At 36.4% G+C, this 21,566-nt stretch overlaps 1 protein-coding gene across 7 annotated transcripts in view; it reads right to left on the bottom strand.

Moving 5' to 3' along the window:
• LOC124368713 (bromodomain adjacent to zinc finger domain protein 2B) overlaps positions 1-21,566 on the bottom strand; it is a 216,358-nt gene that overhangs the window by 131,859 nt on the left and 62,933 nt on the right. For all 7 annotated transcript variants that reach the window (XM_046826016.1, XM_046826019.1, XM_046826017.1 and 4 more), the window contains one exon: positions 19,181-19,240. The gene's annotated coding sequence lies outside the window, so the exon portion shown is untranslated. The remainder of the gene's footprint in view (positions 1-19,180; positions 19,241-21,566) is intronic.

Here is a 21,566-nt window from a genome sequence, read left to right on the forward strand (position 1 = left end):
ACATTTCACTACAATAGCAAGAAGTTGACCCAATATAGAATTGTAAACTGTTTTTCGCCATATCATTTCTTGTTGTAGGAATCGCTCTTACCTCCAGCCATTCAACATAATCTACTTTTCACGTACTTAAATCAGGATACATTTCTTCGTTTAAAATGTTTAGAACCTTGGCCACTGTACGGAGATCGTTTGTAATGTTTACTTCACCATTTTCAACGACTAAGATCTCATCTCAAAGTCAAATTAATTAATTTTTCATTTTGACAATAATACGTTCGTTTTTCAACGTTAGTTTTTAAAGTCTAATCTAACAGTTACATCCATTCATAATTACACGCATCACAGACACGCACACTCATTCAATTTTGTACACTAGATCCGTAATTTGGCTTATTTTAGGCCAATACCAATTTGTTATACCAGCGACTCTCCATAAACTCATCAACTGAGTAAAACGCATTCGCCACCAGATGGCGCTTCAGTCGAGCTCGAATGTGATTTGGATTATCTGTTTGTTTGATGCATTTTGGGAGTTTATTTATCAGCCTAACACCAAGTTGTAAATGCGCAAATGCTGCCGTCCTGTGCTGTTGTACTCGCAAGTATGTCACTGCCTCTCGTTACATAACCACCTCCAGCACATAGAGGCAAGGTAAAGTAAGCAGTTTTAGTTCCCTGAACGCATCCCTACACAACTCTCTAAAAGTTAGTTTCAGCATAATGCGAATTGCCTTATTTTGTAGTCGAAAACCCTTTCCACGCCTGTATTTGGCACACCCTCCCCATAAACTCACACCATATGACAAATATGAGTAAACAAGACAAAAATAGGCAATTTTTAAGATATCAAAAGAACAATACTTTGCTAAATCTCCAATTTGAAAAAGTACTCAAGTCGGAAAACTCCTCTGCCCCAAATTCGCCTTTCAGATGAACCCTCATCGAGACTCGCAAGGATCAGACTTCGTCTTTAGGCCACGAAGGATTTATTAGCCTAAGTTTTAGTTTATAGAAAATAACAACTTCAAACCCCTGAAAAAGGTGTGAGTGACAGTCAACAAGCGAAACGTCGTATTTGTAATACATGCACTACAATGAAATAAATTACAGTATTAATTGTAATGTAGTACAATTACATTATTAAAATAACGTTGTTGTGTTATTTTCATTTAAAAATTTAAACTTTTATACAAACAGCAAATTAAAAAAAATTTAGTTTAAACATCAAACAACTGAGTTTTAGATTTAGCCCAATATCTCTTTAAGAAAGCACGGAAAATTGGAAAAACCGAACCAGAAAGGCTTTGGTCAAGGAAAGGAGTTTGGCCGTCCGACATTTAGATTTTCCCTTACAATATACGGTTTTCATAGCAGTTCCATACATAGTGAGTTTATAGGGACCTGAAAGAACTTATGTAAGCAGTTTTAGCTTTTCAGCTCTCTTTGTTTCTTAGAATTCTTGAAATGTGATTTTGGTTTTTTAGGTTTTTAATATGGCTAAATACAATGTTTTTTGGAATCATACAGAGTGTAATTCGTATTTCACACATAAACCTTAAGTAAAACCCCCATACCAAGCCTCAATTCTAAACAATTTGGCGTTGTTAAGAAACAGCAGTGAGTGAGTGATATTTGTTTTATACAGTGTTCAAAAGATGTGGGGAAATATTTTGAGATTTGGTTCGATACGTACAAATAAATAAACAAAACAAGTTTTTATAACACTACGGTACATTTACCTTACACAAGTGAAACAGTAAAACATGTCTCATAATACTATTGTTTATGCATAAATCATAGGTGGCTATTTATTTGCAAATAAAGTAGAACTGCTAGGGCCTGGCAACTTTATCACAGCAATAAATTATAAACGTAAGATGTTAATATTAATATCGAGGACAAATTATAGACCTTTGATCACATTTATTTAATTTAACTTATTTAATTCTGAGGCTACATTTATTTGTTGAGTCTACTGTATTATAAACAATTAGGTGCACTTGTAAGGCTTACGTATAGAGTCGAACGTCATTAGTGCGATTCCCGATAAGACGAAACTTTCGTAACCTCAATGCTAAAATCACCTCTAAATACAACTTAGTAATTAGATCAAAACTTCCATATGACGGATTTTTTGTGATTTGGGCTAAGGCTGACCTCTATACAACGAATAATCTTAGCACAGAACCTCTATAAGACAAACGTGTCCTCTATACAACGAATAATCTTAGCACAGAACCTCTATAAGACAAACGTGTCCTCTATACAACGAATAATCTTAGCACAGAACCTCTATAAGACAAACGTGTCCTCTATACAACGAATAATCTTAGCACAGAACCTGTATAAGACAAACGTGTCCTCTATACAACGAATAATCTTAGCACAGAACCTCTATAATTAAGACAAACGTGTCCTCTATACAACGAATAATCTTAGCACAGAACCTCTATAAGACAAACGTGTCCTCTATACAACGAATAATCTTAGCACAGAACCTATATAAGACAAACGTGTCCTCTATACAACGAATAATCTTAGCACAGAACCTCTATAAGACAAACGTGTCCTCTATACAACGAATAATCTTAGCACAGAACCTCTATAAGACAAACGTGTCCTCTATACAACGAATAATCTTAGCACAGAACCTCTAAATCTTAGCACAGAACCTCTATAAGACAAACGTGTCCTCTATACAACGAATAATCCTTGCACAGAACCTCTATAAGACAAACGTGTCCTCTATACAACGAATAATCTTAGCACAGAACCTCTATAAGACAAACGTGTCCTCTATACAACGAATAATCTTAGCACAGAACCTCTATAAGACAAACGTGTCCTCTATACAACGAATAATCTTAGCACAGAACCTCTATAAGACAAACGTGTCCTCTATACAACGAATAATCTTAGCACAGAACCTCTATAAGACAAACGTGTCCTCTATACAACGAATAATCTTAGCACAGAACCTCTATAAGACAAACGTGTCCTCTATACAACGAATAATCTTTGCACAGAACCTCTATAAGACAAACGTGTCCTCTATACAACGAATAATCTTTGCACAGAACCTCTATAAGACAAACGTGTCCTCTATACAACGAATAATCCTTAGCACAGAACCTCTATAAGACAAACGTGTCCTCTATACAACGAATAATCTTTGCACAGAACCTCTATAAGACAAACGTGACCTCTATAGCACATATTTTTAAAAACAAACTAATTCAAACGCGTATCTCGACAAGATATCACAGCTGATGCAGCCCACCCATCCCTCTTCAGGCCTGGAGCAGACAGCGAAGTACTGGGGGCCAAGAAACGGGGTTTGAAAAATGTGTTTACTTCAATGGTGATGTAGCCGTATACGGAGATCTAACGGAAGAAGATATCCTGGCATCTGTTCCACCCTCAAATCTCCAAGAAGATGATGAGGAGGATATACGGGCGGAAAGTGATCGACCTGAACTGTCAAGGAAATACGCAAGAGAAGCTGTTGATGTACTAAAGTGTTTTTTCGTGGAGAAACATTTTGAATATGAAAGTGTAGTGGACACGTATCTTCGAGACAGATTCCACTTTGGATACGGCAACTATTCATGCAGGTAAACAGTAAAAAATGGATGACTATTTCAAGACTTGATTGCAGTATTTTATTTTTTGTGAAACATTGATCTGTTATGTATAAGTTTCTAAAACCGTATAGACCAGTGACGTAATACATACACAAATACTTTATTCTTATAATTGTTGCAGTATTTTTCTGACCTTGAAACTATAATCAGTTACGTGAACAACGATTCGTATTATAGAGATTGGTCACAAAAATGCTACTTTCATAGAGGGTACCTCAGAGCGAAGAGAAACCCCTATAAGACGAATAACGACTGTATTAAACCTGGATAAAACGAACATTCATATTAAGGATACATCAATAAGACGATTTTTTCCGTATCCCCTGAAATTCGTCTTATCGAGTTCGACTGCAATATGGTCGTATTAAAAAAAGGATATAAATAATTTGTTATAATGCTGTCGTGGGTTAATATACAGTAGTACAAAAAATGACATCTCAGAATTATCACCAATAACTCACATGAATTAGAACCTGAAGTAATGAGTAAACTGGTTTTGCTCAAGTGTTTAAAATACTGTAATACAAAAATTTACATCTGAGAATCTCCACCAATGAAATGTCTAAGTATGAATTAATAATAAGAATATTGGCGAAACAGGTGATCAAAACACAACAGGAGTTAACAAAGTACCACTGTCATACCGATTATCCGTTAACGACAGTCAAGTGCCTGTAGCTGCGCTGATCAACTCGTACACAACAGGAGTTAACTAAGTACCACTGTCATACCGATTATCCGTTAACGACAGTCAAGTGCCTGTAGCTGCGCTGATCAACTCGTACACAACAGGAGTTAACTAAGTACCACTCTCATACCGATTATCCGTTAACGACAGTCAAGTGCCTGTAGCTGCGCTGATCAACTCGTACACAACAGGAGTTAACAAAGTACCACTGTCATACCGATTATCCGTTAACGACAGTCAAGTGCCTGTAGCTGCGCTGATCAACTCGTACACAACAGGAGTTAACTAAGTACCACTCTCATACCGATTATCCGTTAACGACAGTCAAGTGCCTGTAGCTGCGCTGATCAACTCGTACACAACAGGAGTTAACTAAGTACCACTGTCATACCGATTATCCGTTAACGACAGTCAAGTGCCTGTAGCTGCGCTGATCAACTCGTACACAACAGGAGTTAACTAAGTACCACTCTCATACCGGTTATCCGTTAACGACAGTCAAGTGCCTGTAGCTGCGCTGATCAATACACAGCAGGAGTTAACCAAGTACCACTCTCATACCGATTACCCATTAATGGAAAGTCAGCTGTAACCCGTACTATTTTGTATTATAACAAAGATAAAAAATGTTTTAACAATTACATGCAAACAGACAAAAATGTGATTTACATTACAACTAAACAAATAAGAAATAATACGGAAGCTTATTTAACTTTAATGTGTGTAATGAGCTTGTTATATGAATTCTCCAATTCATTTGCTATTAAGTTTTTGGGTTATAAAACATTTTTTGGCCTGGTAAAGAAACTCGAAAGGAATGCTGCTCAGTTGAACGAGATGTTAGTTTCCATACTCGGACTTCAATGATATGTTTGTAATATATATGGTACATGGCATACCTACTGGTCTCCATTGTCAGTTAAGGTATCACATCTGCATAAATGGGTTAAAGTGCCTTAACTCCTGCATATACAAGGTTTTAAACCCCTGCTGCTAAATAATTATATCGCTTACATGCCATATGTCAAGCGTAAGAAAATTAATAAAGCGAAAATTAAGACGTTGGCAAATCTCGTAACCCATTATAATATAAATAAAAAGCAGGTCATCTTTTATTTCTCCAAATCATGATTTTTAAAGTATCAAAAGTTTATAATATCAAAAAAGGTGCAGCGATCTTACGTAAAAACAATTATAGACTGGCTGTTGCTGCTGGTCGGACATTGTGCAAAGAAAACGGTTAAGGGCAAAACGTCCAATCTTGTCCTTCTACATCTACAGGACTGTCATTGTGGGACTTGTCCACGTTAACACCTTCGACGTTTACACCCTCTCCCGACACAAACGTGAATACTTGGAATTCTGAACAAGCAATGCAATATACCTTTACTTTACTTGAGTAAAATAAAATAGTCACTTTCTTTCAGAAAAACCTTCATGTCAGACTAGGTTTCCCCACCTCTTTCAAATCCAAAAACAATTGATGAGGTGTCAGTAGCTAACGCCATCAGACTACAGCTTAAAAATGTATACGCCGAATGGCTCTTTTGTAGTCAAAATACCACAACACACGTAACACAACAAAGAAAGTAACACAGTCCGTACAGATACAATAACACTATGTGGGGTTACACTTACACGACGTAACGGCAAACCGCAGCGTACACGAGTAGATACATGTTACGTGATCCTCACCCGCACTGTACTGACACTAGGAACAGCTGTTCCAAGTTTATTCTGATTGGGAATGGCATTAAACGTGACGTAGGACTGAAATTTTAATTTTTTATTGAGCATATTCTCTTTCGTATTTTTATTATGAAATGCCCTGTATATTGTATTCGTTTAATGTGTCAGGCCCTGCTTGTAACAGTTTCCTACAAACTACATAGGATAGACTCGAGAGTCGAGAGCGACGAGAGCAACGGTGAGATCATTTCTAGTATAGACGAGGGCGAGGCGAAGTCAACTGACGCCTCAAATGGGCTAAGATGTTCGAATAATAATAATAATTCATCCAATAAATAAGCTTATAGAATTAAAGTAGTTGGAGAAAAAAAGAGAACGATAGGCTGTAAGCCTATTAATAAGTACTGTAGATTTAAGTAACCAGGCACAATCGAACCCAAGAATAAATATTTTGAACTAAAATAGAACAAGATCTAAGTGCGTAAAACTCAGGATCCAAATAGGTATTTATCATTATAAATAACAAACAAAAGTTTTGGATTGGAATTATTTAAATGTACCTAATAACATAAAATTTACCTAATCTCAACTATTATTGAAAAGATGTCCATAAGAGACAACGTCTACAATGTGACACATGTAATCTAAATCGTGAAACTAAATTAATGTTATTAGACCATACGCTTGCGATTTTCCATAACATTCTTTACCGCAATCAACAAAAAGGAAACAATTTGTAAATAGGCGACACTGTGGTACTCACATGTTCATTAATGTTACATTCATTGATTTGGATGATACAATACCAAATACCGAGACCTTGGTACCAAATGGATGGGGTTGAAATCTTGAAAACAAACCACTGTATAATATTCATCCAGAATCACACATATAATCCTTACAAACAAATATTGTACAGAACGCACAAAATGATATGCAACTGCTGAAGTGCTTCCTAAAAAACAAAAATTGTCTTCGTAACCTGGCTACAAGGTAACACAAAATTTAAAAATCTACAATTAAAGGAGAGGAACGCACTTGTTGTAATAAATATTGTTGTATCTTAATTGTATACACATAATTAAGATCTAGTAGCCTTTAATATCGTTAATGCATTCATATCTTGTACGCAACATTAATTTCAAACTATGCACAACACGAGGGTTACTGCAACCACCCATCACAATAAATTTGCGTGAATGGAAGAAATCACACTCTTACGATTGCCTTTCCAAAAGTTCACATTTCACATTCACATGTTTACGCTTAATCTTAGTCTTACTGTTCTTTTTTGTTCTAAGGCTACAATTGTAGATACAAATGACCGCTAGGTCGGGGAATGTGGCGGCAGGAATAAAAAAAAAGTAAAAGTAAAGAATGTCTTATTTTACCAGGCGAAGTTAGGGCTAAGAAGCCCTCTCTAACACTTAAACCTGGGGACCAACGGCTTAAAGGTGACTTCCGAACCACCACCAATGGCCGGGCAGACGGGTCGCTTGCAAGGACAGGATCGCTCAGCGGTCACATCCAAGCAGCAGCCACGCTCGACATTGCTTGATCTGGTTATCTTGCGATAACCGCCGTACCCACTACGCTGCGCCATTGGCTTCCAGCGTAGTGGGTACGCAAATAGGAGGATTCCAGTGAGAAATATGAGAGAATTAGTCATAACACTCATAACCTAACTTTTTCAAGGTCAAGGTCACAGCTCTTACAGTTACGTTAGTACGCTCGCTCTATTCAAGGCCACGATTCAAAAACGTAAACACGCATTTTTCAAGGTGAACGACACGCATCAAACTGTTACTCTCGCTTTTATCAAGCCCATATTCAGAACTACCTTAGAGTACGCATATTATATTTCCTTCACCTTAAAAAAATAAGGAAATTACGAAAAAGAGATATCTTCTCGAAAGAGTTGTAGGACATGAATAATGGACGTTAAGGTACAACGTAAACACAAACAACATTGGAATAGAGTATCAACAAGAAACCTACTTTTTCAGATCTGACTATACACCTATATTATTTTTCACATCTCCACCTATATTCACAAATACCAGCCGCCTTCAGCTCCATTAACCATAATGTTTAAACTTACCGTACATCATTAAGTCGTAAGAATTGTTACAGAAATATTAACATTAAAAATACACATACAATAGTTACAATAATAACTTACAGTGTAGTGAAATTAGTGTTCAACCGTAACATCCAAAAAATGGTCTATCCTGTAGCAATTCATTCTATACCCTCCTAGTAAATTGATAAACCCTTGGCCAATTTACAACGCAGGTTAGAGGGTGAAAATGGGTGTAACAATCCATTTTAAGAGGGGTGAGAACGGTAAGCTTAAGACTTGACAGTCGACTGGGACTCGACCAATCAGTAACATCAATTATTGACTTACCATTGTCAGTTACAATAGCTTTATTTCTGTACTGAGGTCTTCTTATTTGCCCATAAATCAAACGTTTCTACAGGTTGTTGTATACCGATATTTTATTGCTCTCTTAGGGATTTGGGATCAGTGTCTATAATGTTATTTTATTACGTGATAAGCACTCCAGAAATAACTTTCTATTATCGCCATCAGTGCTTGGACAGCATGTTCGGTGCTGCCTTACATCGCGCTGATGGCAGGAGGCATTACCAGATAAGATAGGAATACCTGACTCATAAGAATACCTGACTCCTACTCTTGTAAACGTGGCAAGTTATACTTCCGCAGAATATAAAACCCCATTGATAACGAATCGACAAAATAGATTCCTTTACTGTCACTTAATAGTAAAAGTTGAAACTATCTTTGCTGTCAGTATCATCTTATGTGTGAAGAAGTACCGTGCAACCACCTTCATATAAATATAATGTAATCATATAAATATAATGTAAGAGAAGAAATCTTGTTCCTACCGTACAAGCTAAATTCGTCTTCCCTACGAGTTATAAAGTTAAAATTTGTCGTCTTACGTGGTCACACCGAAATACCATTGGAACCAAACGTGAACATTTCCTATCGATAAATGACGAAGCAAGTGTGTCTTTGAAAAAGCACTGCTAAAATAACACGATGTATAATGCTATTAGATGGCAGCTTGATAATATGCTACAGTGTCAAATATTCTCACCATTCGATGCATGGCAGTAACGTTTTAAACTTTCATTAACTTATATTTTATTACGTTCTGGAAACTTATGGATTTCCCATTTTCTATTAATGTCACCTACACTTTATTTAAAACATAGAGCATTGAACATCAATAGACTAATACAAAAATAAAATAAGCACAACGAAAACAAACGCAATTTGTATTAAAAACAAACAAAAACCATGAACAACGCTACAGCTAATCGATTACGTATATGGAGGCGAAGCAGTACACGTAAGTATAAACAAATAAAATAACCACTCATGTTAGCCGCAAAAGAAAATATTTACGTACAAAATAAAATTTAAACATAATAGAATAAATATGAAATTATAATTACTCTAGGTTGTGCAATTCTGTACTAATTTATTAGAAGTGTACAAACAACGTTTTTGGGATGTTGAGGTTTAATTTCGTGTAAATGCTTCCAGAACAATAATCGAAATGTATATATATATATATATATATATATATATATATATATATATATACATGTATGTTGTTTTATATATATACATAAAACAACAAACTATAACAAAGATTATACAAGGAGCAACCAAGGTCAAACGTTTATTGACGGACATTTGACTTTTGAAACTAGTATCAGTACGTAACATCTAAAGCAGGAATAGTGACAGCTACGATGATGTAATCCAGACATCTAGTGTCTACAAGTTAAAATGTAGTGAACGCATATACACCGGAAAACGGGGCGAGCTTATTTACTAAATTTAAGGGAAATCGTCCAAACAGATGAATAAACAAAAATCGTGTTTTACCCACGTCTTACTGAAAACAGTTCCGACTGGGACTTAATTGTGATTTGAAAATTCTACACACCAGTTAGAAAGCTCGAAATCACAATATTTATCAGCGTTTAAAAAACCAAACGATGTCTCTTTTGACTAGAAACTCCCTTCAGGTCATATTGCACCTCAACAGCTGATAATGATCCAATCGACAAGATCGCTCAGGAAGAGGAGTGACGTAACAGCTGCAGACTTCAACATCACATTGTGCGCGCGTGCCTGTATGTTGGTTTTGTTGTTTGTATCACGCATTTTAATGTTTGCGTGTGTGATTCATTCTTTGTTTATAACAGCTGTTGACAACCCTATGAGGAACACTATAACGCGTATAACGACCCGATGGTGAAAAGTCTTAATTCCAAAACATGTAGTGATCAACTACAACATTTAAAAATGTGATATATCATATTTTTACAACATTTGAAAATATGATATATCATATTTTTACATTTGAAAATGTTATATTTCATATTTTTAGTTCAGTAGACAGAGGTCTGTCACTATATACCATGCACTCTTGTCTTGCTGAAGTAGTGAAAGTTAAACTTAGTAAATGAATACTGGACTGAATAAATAGTTTTTAAGGTACTTAGTGACTCATCACATCCAATGAAGGATGTTCTACAGGGAGTTCGGGAAAAGAATTTAACGTAAGCATAGCTCATGATGTACATCGTTTTAAAGTGTAATGTAAGTAAAGTCTAAAGCCGAGCCTAAATTTAATAACTTTCTACTATAATAACTGATACCAGGTTTTCCCCTTATTATTCATCTGTGCTAAAAACCCCCCTTTGACGGCCTTGTACAGAAATTGGACTGTTAACTAGCACTACTAGATTATTTTTAAGGGGACCCGATCGGTCAAAAATTGAAAATGGCTTTTTGGGGATTTCTACCATTAGAGCACACATTCTTTGTCACCATTTATATATATATATATATAAAACAAGATAGTTCAAGGCAGCTAACAACTTGTTGGGTAAAGAAACTGCATATCTGACAGTGCTTGTAACTTTATGTGTGACGAATATTTTGTATTGTAGGGTAGCCAATCTGTCTAGTTTACAAGGACATATGCTCGGTTTGTTTACGTCCGACAAGTGGTTTCTGGTTCGAGGTTCAGTTTGTTTGTAAACAGACAGAAGTCGTGTTGTCACTATACCTACTGTTTTTATTGAGTGTTGTTTATAACTCAGTGAGAAGAGTAGAAAATCTAAGACCTCCAACTATGTTTGGAAAAAAAAAACGTAGAATAAGGCGAAACCCTAGAAGTAACATTACTGCAACTTTTGTTTGTTGGTGATTAGGCTACTCCAAACCTAAGTGTGCCTACTCTCGGTTTAAAATATAAGTTGCCAGAATTTTTAGTTTTGAATCCCTCCCACATACAAAATTTTACTCAAATCCACGATAGCGGATTTTTAGATGGTCGCCGCTGTTGCTTAGGTCCTATGGGTTGTACACCCACACGCCATACAAAGCGCTGTATCCAGACTTATGCTTAACTTATAGGGTAGGCACTGAGGTGTTAGGTTATTCGAGCCCGGCCTGTTTCTTCACTAACTCGTCCAATTTTCAGTCTTAAAAACGGAGGAATTTAGGAGTTTAATCTGAGTCTGTCTTGACAAGAGCTCATGCATTCACATCCTGAAATGGTTCTTTTAAAAACTGTAACTTTTTTCTAACGACAGGTTTTAGTATTTGCTACGATATTGAAGACTCGGCTTGCACTGAAGGTATTTAACACCTAATAACAATTCGAATGCGACGACTTGAAGGATATTCATGATAATACCAATTATATTTAGTACATATGTACAATGAATTTTTATTCAGTTTTGAAAAAAGTGTGATGTCCACTAAATGAAGGGACGAAGTAACTTGCCTTTCGTGGAATGCGCAAACCCTAAGGACAATACTATGCGAACCGAAAAACCGCGACCAAAAAAGTCTATCGGCTCGACCGAATTTGACTCGACTAATATCCGAGCAGAGTTTTTCGGCGCTTGATCTGCGTCAAATTTTGGCTCAGACCAGCACCAAAATGGACGAGAAACAAATCGTTTGTGTCTGTGCATCGCATTACACGATGTTCTGAAGTTTTTATTTGCACAACCTCAGCCCAACATTTTGTCTTGTACTTTTTACTATATTCCTTACAGATGGAATCGTACAACCAGACAAAATAACAATAAAGTTCGGCCTGTGACAATGTTTTCGCTCGTGGTTCAATCCAAAACCGCCTGGAAGGCCGTTGCGCCGACTTCCTGCTATAATGCGGCACGTATAGTCAGGCAGATTCGCGGAATTTCAGCTCGACGAGTTTACGCGTCGCTTGGTGTAATCTCGTCTGGTTAACGCGTCTGTCGGCGGGGAAATTTCTGTTCGTTTAGTGAGCACCCGCAAGGTAATGTATGTCTTGATAGCCGAGCTTCTCTGCCGCCGACTTTCGGCCGCGTTTTGCAGGTCAGCAGTGTTGCCCTAGTTGTAACGGCTGGTCCAGGGACGAGGGAAAACGTTACATAATGCCGCCGTAGTCCGTGTCACGAAGACTGAGACTTTAGGGCCGAATGTGGTCGAGCGGGAGCGGGAGCAGAGCAGGGTTAGCGGTGAGGTGACCCAAACACCACATATCCCTCCCACGGGCGAGCGCACGCACGACAGCCCAGAGGTCCTTGACCGCCGAGTCGCGTCTCTGGGACACCGCGCCGGGAACTCGCGTTTTCCGCCGTTAATGTGGCTGAGTACGGCGGTTCCACCGGTCACTCTTGAGACAAGTCACAGTTTACACGCCATGACGATAACAATACATGACATTACACATTTATCATTACAGCAATAAAAATATACAGTAATCACTTAGCAAACATCCCCCATGGGTACAGTCTGTGAAGGAGGTAAGTACATATTAGGCGTGAAGACAGTTACACAACATGTGTGCTCAATTGTGTACCTCATGAGACAATGAGAATATCTCTTCACCTAGATTGCACTAGTTTTGTAGCCTGGGAGTTTGATGTCTAATCGACGCGGGGGGGGGGGATTGAAGGTGCACGCTTCCCTCGTGCAGCCGAGGTCCTCACACATCAAAGTTATATGGATGACATCATCACTGGTGCTGACAGTTTTGAAGAAACAGTAGAGCTTCAAGAGCTTTTTTGGATCCCTTCAGACGAACGTGACTCCTGATTTCAGGAGTTAAGTCTGCAGCAGCATCTTATTTTCAGATGCTGCACGTAAGAGGAAGGTGAACTGGAGCTAAATTCAACATTTACATCGAATCAGCCCTTCCCGCCATAGAAGCTTCATGTGTAGTTAGTTACAAATGGAACAAATACAGTGTAAAATAAAAAATGCTGAATGGGACAAAAGAAATGGCAGCCGTAAAAGTAATAAATTAGTTTTATACAAGGGGATTACCCACGAATTTAGTTTGTCGAGCAGACAGTAATTAATTAAATCTTTAAGTGATCTACCGTAACGTTACAGAGTTCTTAAGTTTGCTACAACGCACATAAACCTTCTAGCGAAAAACCTTTCTTCGATATGAAACTGAAATTAGAAATATGTGTTGATGTGCGTTGTTCTACATATTCCACCACACTAACGACTCCATAACGATCATACCTCTAAATTACATACTACAATCGTTATGTTCAGGAGCGGATGTTTACTGTACGTGGTAATTGGAAATTTAGTACAGATTGAACTACATTACCTCCATAATTGTATGTTAAGCTGATACATCACGACTGGCTGGTTTATGGCTTCCAGTTGAACCTACACTGTGTATCGTAAATAAAAACTCAAAGTATTCAACAGTTATAAAACCACCAATCATAATGAAGTCATTCAGTATGTTACGTTACTTACATAATTACCTACTTCAGGAAAAAGTGTGGTTAATTCGGCAGACAGTAAATCAACATGTCTCAGTCATCATAATTATACCCCCCCCCCCCCCAGAGTGAGTAGCCGTAAGTAATCAAGTAAGTGTTTTTAAGTAATCGATAATAAAGTTACCTAGTTCTAACATTTTTTTTTACTAGGCGAAAAATATATTTGTATGTACTTAACTTTCTGGTGAAACGGTTTCTTTCATTTACATTTAAAATGTTACTTCTTAAGGGTAATTAGATTGAGGTCTGTTTGTGCGGGTCGTGGCTCCACCATTTCGACTTTCCTTCAAATTCTAAGCTGCTTTATAAACATTGTCACGAGAAGCTACCAGCGACCAAAAGGCATTCCAAGACCAATATGAGCAAATTGAAGAATCTGATAACCCTAGTTATGGTTCTGGTATGCACTAGATGTTAGTTAAAGAAACAGGATTTTTCCGGACATTTGCCTTCGTTCAGTGAAACAAAAAATCAGTAATACTACATGTCGAGATTTTCAATCTGATCTCTCCTTCAGATAAATAACTAACCTAATACATAATTACAAACTAGGTTAAAATAAACAAATCATACCAAATGGTTGTTACACGCCTAAGCCAGGAATCACAACCACCATGTTGTGTGTCAACTTCATTAACTCTAAAACATGCAATTAATAAAAAACTAAACACAACACTAATTATTAAAAGTGAACTACAGAATACAGGTCACAGTACGTCTACATTCGTCTACCAAACCACCTACGACTCTTAACAGCAGTTGAAGTTGTTGGATCGATTGCATTTCTATAATTTAAGTAATGATTTAATCGTACAAGTGGGGAAAATGCGAAATTAAGCTCGCCTGTCTCGACTGAAACCCAGCTGACCTCGCTTGGAATCACGAGCTGCTTCACACTGGTTAAAATACATGTGATAAAAAATTCATTCACTGGTTATGATAAAAATATAGTTATTGATTCACAATGATACATTTCTATCGTTAATACTATTTCTCGTCACATTTCAGTCGATTTTTTATAACAACTGTTAAAAAAACATAATAAATATCTTTTGGGAGCAAAAAATATTGTTTGTGGGTTTTTAAAAATCTATTTTCAGAACACTGTAAGTGTTTATTTTTTAAATGTCCACTAATGTATGCAAATATAAATAATTTGAATTTATGTACTACCGTAGAAGATAATATTTTTTTCACAGAAAGCATCACAATTATGATAATAACTTATATAAGTCTTCTCGGCATGGTAAATTCCGTTATCTTAAAAGAATTAAGAAAACTATTTCTCTTTCGGAAAAAATTTTAATAAGTGACATTCGTGGATCTTTTTTTAAGCCCACACCAAACCTTGCCAAGTCTTATATTGCGCCTTCACACTTTAATCGTTATTAATGAAATGTTATACTCGTATTATGTGGAAGTATAATTTAACTTACTCACGATATTGGGGACGATGTAACTTAGTTACTTATCTTATCCTATCTACTTATGCATCAGTCCATCAATGCTGAGGAGTGATGGCAACGAAAGAATCACATCCCTCGTAGTGTGTCTGGTAATCGATTTCCAACACGAATAGGTTGTGTTGTTATATACAATGCGAGTAGAATTTAGCCTATCGGATGAGTATCAGTAGCCTACAGCTGGGTGCGCCAAAAAATTAAAGTAGGGAAACTCTATGCTCCCCGTCATTTTTCGGGTTCAAACAAAATTAAAATATTTTTATTATTACTCTTGTTTTAAAATTTTGAATAATAATGTTAATTTTGACATGTTTTAAACAAGATTAAAAGTTTTATAAATTGTACAAAAATACTGTATGGTGAGTGAGTATTGGTAAACACCACTTAAAAATGTATACATCCCAAAAAACTGATTTTTAATATTAGGTTATTTGTATAAAACATTTTAATTTGAACAAAAGTTGGCCATGATACTGCTAATAATCCTTTAGTATACAACGCAAACCAGTTTTGAGATTTATATTGAATGCGTTGGTTGGCAACACTGTACGGAGAAGAACATGATCAAAGCCAAGGTCCAGCTGATCACAACTCACAAATCAACAAACAAGTTGATCAATACTCTATAAGTAATCATAAGTCTTTTTGAAAAAGTAGTGAGTGAAGTTAAAGTTGTTTGGACAAAAGTGTTATCACTTTGCAGACAAAAGATAATTGAAGAACAAACGTTTAAAAGAATACTTTTACACTGATCGTGATCCTGTTGTAAACTTTCTCAGAATATATAGGTACGAGATGAAACACGGTACACTGAGGAATTAATAATTTTTTACTGTGTTGAGAACAATAAAAGGTACTATTAGATTCTCTAGACAACGAATCCGTTGAAAAGACCGACGCAAAAGCTAAAAGGAAATGTTGCAAATCTAGTACTGGAAATGCAATATACTCAAGCTTTTTTGAAACGGAAGAGCTTGAACACAGTTTGGAAATAATAGTCCTAGAGTGAAACTAGTCATTGTGTTAGACTTAACTGGTGGCGAATTTCAGTACAAGCACTCATAAAAGAATCTAAAAAAGAAAGAGTTTGTAAATTAGTTGTGCTTGCAAAACATATCAAATTCCCATAAATTAGCCAAATGGCTGATAGATTACACTTAAAGGCTGGAAAAGCTAAAGGTACTAAGTGCCATATTTACTTTTTCCCCTGCTAATTATTCTATGTCCAAGAGCCAATGGAGTGCTAGGAGACCTATGTGCCAGAACTCTTTAATATAGTTTCTATGGTCTCCAACAGACTGCGTTAGGTGTAAGTCCAAGAGGTCTAGCAGTGCTAACAGACCTAAGTGCCAGTACTGTTTAATATAGTTTCTATAGTCTCCAACAGAATGCGTTAGGTGTAAGTCCAAGAGGTCTAACAGTGCTAACAGACCTAAGTGCCAGTACTGTTTAATGTAGTTTCTATAGTCTCCAACAGAATGCGTTAGGTGTAAGTCCAAGAGGTCTAACAGTGCTAACAGACCTAAGTGCCAGTACTGTTTAATGTAGTATCTATAGTCTCCAACAGAATGCGTTAGGTGTAAGTCCAAGAGGTCTAACAGTGCTAACAGACCTAAGTGCCAGTACTGTTTAATGTAGTATCTATAGTCTCCAACAGAATGCGTTAGGTGTAAGTCCAAGAGGTCTAGCAGTGCTAACAGACCTAAGTGCCAGTACTGTTTAATGTAGTATCTATAGTCTCCAACAGAATGCGTTAGGTGTAAGTCCAAGAGGTCTAACAGTGCTAACAGACTTAAGTGCCAGTACTGTTTAATGTAGTATCTATAGTCTCCAACAGAATGCGTTAGGTGTAAGTCCAAGAGGTCTAACAGTGCTAACAGACCTAAGTGCCAGTACTGTTTAATGTAGTATCTATAGTCTCCAACAGAATGCGTTAGGTGTAAGTCCAAGAGGTCTAGCAGTGCTAACAGACCTAAGTGCCAGTAGTGTTTAATATAGTTTCTATAGTCTCCAACAGAATGTGTTAGGTGTAAGTCCAAGAGGTCTAACAGTGCTAACAGACCTAAGTGCCAGTACTGTTTAATGTAGTATCTATAGTCTCCAACAGAATGCGTTAGGTGTGCCAAAAAATTAAAGTAGGGAAACTCTATGCTCCCCGTCATTTTTCGGGTTCAAACAAAATTAAAATATTTTTTTAATTTTGCTAGTCTCTTTTGCTAGTCAAAGAGGTCTAGCAGTGCTAACAGACCTAAGTGCCAGTACTGTTTAATGTAGTATCTATAGTCTCCAACAGAATGCGTTAGGTGTAAGTCCAAGAGGTCTAACAGTGCTAACAGACCTAAGTGCCAGTACTGTTTAATGTAGTATCTATAGTCTCCAACAGAATGCGTTAGGTGTAAGTCCAAGAGGTCTAGCAGTGCTAACAGACCTAAGTGCCAGTAGTGTTTAATATAGTTTCTATAGTCTCCAACAGTATGTGTTAGGTGTAAGTCCAAGAGGTCTAGCAGTGCTAACAGACCTAAGTGCCAGTACTGTTTAATGTAGTATCTATAGTCTCCAACAGAATGCGTTAGGTGTGCCAAAAAATTAAAGTAGGGAAACTCTATGCTCCCCGTCATTTTTCGGGTTCAAACAAAATTAAAATATTTTTTTAATTTTGCTAGTCTCTTTTGCTAGTCAAAGAGGTCTAGCAGTGCTAACAGACCTAAGTGCCAGTACTGTTTAATGTAGTATCTATAGTCTCCAACAGAATGCGTTAGGTGTGCCAAAAAATTAAAGTAGGGAAACTCTATGCTCCCCGTCATTTTTCGGGTTCAAACAAAATTAAAATATTTTTTTAATTTTGCTAGTCTCTTTTGCTAGTCCAAGAGGTCTAGCAGTGCTAACAGACCTGAGTGCCCTTTCCCACTAAATCACCCCCGCAATTAATTTATTAAAATTAAAAGTAAAATGAGTCATTGCACTCGTTATTGTTAGCTTCGACTAAGATGTTGGATTCAGACATTTCTGCAAAATAGCCCATTTCAGATGTCTATTTGCTAAGCTATGAAAGATGTTTAAAACTTTATAACTGATAGCATACTTAAAAAAGAAGTTAATAAAGAATATCTGTAAAATATATTTGCTAATTTGAAAAAATTGTGTAGTTTTAATTGCTCCTGAAAAGTTCGTGTTGTGGCATTTAATACTTTTACATTTTCCAGTCTTCACTTATCCTTAAACCTAGCCAATGCGATGACTGTTGTTGTATTAGGATGCATTAGCCTTGATTTTGGATCTGTAACTTTTTCTAAAAGCTCCTCAAAACGTCACAGGAAGAAAATAAGAACCAAAGTTAGAACGAACGGTTTCTAACTGGTTCTTAGGGGCCATCTTTTAACACACTGTTAATTTTATCCTTATATGTTACTATCCCTATTACTACAGTCGCAATGCTCTTTTCCTATGGAAAAACTATTCTGGAATCATCTTCTATTAAAACATGTAGATCTGTTTCAATCGAAAATATGTCTTCACACAGAATAAGTTAATTGTGTACGCAATGTTTCAATGCGGTGTTAGACGTTTAGCAAATTCGTCTCTAATTTTATTGTTGTCTTGAGAGACAAATGTAACAAAGAAAAACTCTGTATAAAAGATACTAGGGCATTAAATACCAGTTGATTTGTAACACCCACAGCAAATACTTTATTCCACATTTTCTAACCTAAAACTTTCTTCACGTGTATAAGTTGCGTTTAAAGTAATTCACTATATAACAGCTGTTAAACCGTGATTTAGTGCGAGAGTTATAGGAATGATAATGTGTTCTCCAATGGCAATATGCTGGTACTCACATTATTGGTGGTTACCCGATACATCCGGGTGGTATTGAAGAGGCTGCAACGTCAATGCACCTGTAACAGGATACAGTACACTGCACGAGCTGTCAGACATGTAGAGTTACAACAACCGTGGACAATAGTTTGATAAATGTTCTCTAAATACTTAAGAACAACCGCCTGACAATTGTATAACCCTTCCCTGAATACAAATACAAATAGGACGACATCGTAACAATTTGAATAACCTAACCTACACCTCATAAAGGAAGTCTATGTTTTAATTTACACAATAATTTGAAACTTACAATTCTTTTGTGCAAGTCTTAATAAAAAATTGTTGTCATTGTCATACGCTTACAACTGCTTTTCTAAAAATATATATTATCAGCTATTATTACAATAAATCGGTAATAAAATCTAAACTAATAGAAAGCTCTTTCAAGCGGATTGCATAAAGGACTTTAAAGTTCATGTTGTATTCAGGTTACCTTAAGGGTGTGAAAGGGTCATATGTTAAACATGTCTTTATAACAGACTGTTTGTGATGGTCTACACTGTAATTGTTTTTGTGCGGAAAAGTATTAGAATGGTTTACGACAGAAAGAGACTTATTTTATACACACACATTATTAAGTATGTTAATAGATATGGAAGAGTTAAATTCTGCATTAAAGTCGGCGACGAAGAAGCTTAAAATAGCTCTTTATATGGTTTCGAGCAGAGATTCCTAGACTAAAAAATATAATATTATCTAGGTAAAAACGTATTCTTACTCATTGTCTCATCGGGTGCACAATTTAGTGCACTACGATGTTTTAGACAATCTCTAAACAAGGAGGACACAACCTCTTCACCTACATTACACTATCTATATTTTGTAGCCTGGGTGTCTCTGATGTCGACAAGATGTAATGGGTTTACTTTGAACTTCTTCGTCGCCGACTATTTTTGGATATCTTCAGACGAACATGACTCCAGAGTAGGAGTCAAGTCAGTGACAGTGTCAGAGTCCAGACGCTGCACCAAGAGGAAGGTGAACTGGAGCTGAACTCATTATTCACAGGTCTGTCATTGTTAGGTCGTCGAGTGATACCATCGACTGTTATTTTAACTGCATCCTTAATATTGTTAGATATAATAACAATTGTTTCTCAATGACCCACATGAACGACAATAATGGATAGAGGAGGATGTTACTGTTTACAAGAGTCGGCATCTTCACTTTTTAGCCAGTGTTTAAATCGTATATATTATCAAATATACAAAAATACCCAATGACTCGGAAAGCAAATTAATTGAATTCCTAATACCCCAGAATGTTCTAATGAAACACTTCAAATTCAAATTGGCGCTTATTTACATTAATCTGATTTGAAAATACTGTCATAGCAAAAGTGGTTTTTTTAATCAAAGAAGAATCACAACTTGGTGCTGGTAGGTCGGAGATTGGAGTTTAAGTTGTGAGTCTTTATAACCAGTATCAATATTTAACTAAGTAACAATCGAGTATTTACTAAATTAATCAGTTTGAAGAAGTTTAAGTTTGTTAATAAAACCTGGTTTTAAGGTACTGAGTGTTACATCAGTTGTTGACTCTTATTGTACTACCATTTATATATAAAACCAGCTAACATTACTTTATCATACTGAATACTCTCCATGTAATTTCGGATGATTATTTATTTTTCTAAAATGTTTATTGGTTATCCAACAACCGCTTATTGGTTTGTACAGTGGCTGTACTTGAGTTTGGTTTAGAGTGAGAGACGTTTACCACTACAATTTGATAATTTGATTTTTCTGTAGGATTTGCAATGTCTTATCGTACATTAATTTGTTTATAATCCAAATTTATACTGTGCACTAGATGTAGGAACGGAGCACTGTATAGAACTAGAAGGTACAGTCGACTAATAATTTAATAATATTTTGTAGGGAATAGGTCGATCCCGTGACAATTAATCCTCTATAACGGCTTGACAATTCAACAACTCCCTGAAGGGCCAAAGCCTTAACAATTTGATAAGGCTATAAATGTTTAGGGTCACAAACGGTTAAAATGTTAACATTCCCTTCCTGACTGGACACCCTAACAAGATTTAATCTTCTCCGGCTTAAAGGATAACCGTTTAAAATAATTTATTAACCGAACCTTGGAAGGAGTTAGAACCCCTAGCTCTCGTTGATACCTGTACAAACCATGGAGTTATCGTCAGAGCAAAGTACAGCATCGGCGACGCACCGTGGTTTGAACGCGTTTAGGATTACGAGTACATCACTGTTAAGACAATACTGTACTGTACTGGTAAAACAGTTTTGAGATGTCTGAAACTTACTTTAGAAATTAATTATAATTATATATCTTCGAAACGGAAACTTGGACCAATTAAATATAACT

Source organism: Homalodisca vitripennis, chromosome X (assembly GCF_021130785.1).
Source record: "Homalodisca vitripennis isolate AUS2020 chromosome X, UT_GWSS_2.1, whole genome shotgun sequence".
Taxonomy (NCBI): Eukaryota; Metazoa; Arthropoda; class Insecta; order Hemiptera; family Cicadellidae; genus Homalodisca; species Homalodisca vitripennis.